The sequence below is a fragment of the Doryrhamphus excisus genome, unplaced genomic scaffold (genome assembly GCF_030265055.1).
Source record: "Doryrhamphus excisus isolate RoL2022-K1 unplaced genomic scaffold, RoL_Dexc_1.0 HiC_scaffold_51, whole genome shotgun sequence".
Classification (NCBI taxonomy): domain Eukaryota; kingdom Metazoa; phylum Chordata; class Actinopteri; order Syngnathiformes; family Syngnathidae; genus Doryrhamphus; species Doryrhamphus excisus.
The window spans coordinates 25,001-26,251 of NW_026652264.1; the positions used below are offsets into that span (position 1 = coordinate 25,001).

The 1,251-nt window shown below is 76.3% G+C and overlaps 1 non-coding gene across 1 annotated transcript; it reads left to right on the forward strand.

Annotated features, from left to right (window-relative positions):
* The first annotated feature begins 557 nt into the window (after window positions 1-557).
* Window positions 558-711, forward strand: LOC131119857 (5.8S ribosomal RNA). Its single transcript, XR_009126572.1, has one exon. It is a non-coding gene; the product is annotated as a 5.8S ribosomal RNA (ribosomal RNA).
* The last annotated feature ends 540 nt before the right edge of the window (window positions 712-1,251 follow it).

A 1,251-nucleotide genomic window follows, 5' to 3' on the forward strand; every position in this document is an offset into this window, starting at 1 on the left:
CGCGTGCGGCGGTGGGGGAGTTCGGGTCGGGGCCTCGGCCCCGCTCCCGGCCCCTCCCGTCGCGCGCGGGGCCGCGTTCCGACGGCGCCGCGCCGACGGTCCGTCTGGCGCGGGGCCTCGCTCGTCTCCCCCCTCCGGCGGAGACTCCGGTCGTCCCAGGGCCGACGGCGGGCGCGGCGCCCGGTCCCTCCCCGCGCCGCGGGAGGGCCGGCCCGGGCCCGCCCGAGGTTCGCGGCCGCGCGGCGGGCGGGGGCCCGCCTCCTCCGTCCGCGCGGACGCGGCATCGGAACCCATAAGACCCAGCCCGTCGCCCTCCGTGGGGGCGACGGGGGGACCGCGGGTACCCAACGCTCGCCTCCCCCCTCCCGGGGGGCGGCGGGGGGTTCAATGTCCCCGGCCCGTCCGCCCTCCGGGGCGGTGCGGCGGCCCGGGCGCCCGCGGTGCCCGTCGATCCGCGGCAACAGCCTCTCCTGAGAAACCCCTTGTCTCGGAACTTGTCAACCTTCCCCGGCCCTCCGCCTAGAGGGGGCGGTGGCCGGGAACCTCTCACCTCTGACGACTCTTAGCGGTGGATCACTCGGCTCGTGCGTCGATGAAGAACGCAGCCAGCTGCGAGAACTAATGTGAATTGCAGGACACATTGATCATCGACACTTCGAACGCACCTTGCGGCCCCGGGTCCCTCCCGGGGCCACGCCTGTCTGAGCGTCGCTCGAGCAATCAATCGGGAGTACGGACGCCCCGTTCCGGGGCGGCCTACGCTCCCGCGGCTGGGGTTTGTCGCAGGCCCCCCCCCCCCCCCCCCCGTCGGGGGGCCTTCGTCCCCTCAAGTGCAGACAGCTTGGCCGGAAGCGGAAGGCTTTCGAGGTACGGCGCCCGGTGGTTCCGGCGCGCGCGGCTCGGCCGGCGGTCTTCGGCGTCAGCCGTCGCCTCCGCCCCGAGACCCCCGTTACGGCTCCCCCCGGGCCGCCCCTCGTCCCGTTCGCGCAGGGTATCGGTCTCCGAGTTCGGGTGCGGCGGCCTCGGCCGTCCCGCCCCGTTCCGGTTTCCGCCCACCCGCCCCCGCCGTCTATCGAGATCCGTTCTCCCCCTCTCCCCGACCGCCCTCCCCTCGCGGGGGGGGGGTGCGGAAGGGGCGCCTCGCCGGGCCCCGCCAGCGTGCGGGCGCGGCTGCCGGTGGACCTCAGCGTCTCATCGCAGCCCGCGTCCCGCCGTCCGGGCGGCCGGTCTACCGGAGGCGTCGGGGAGGAG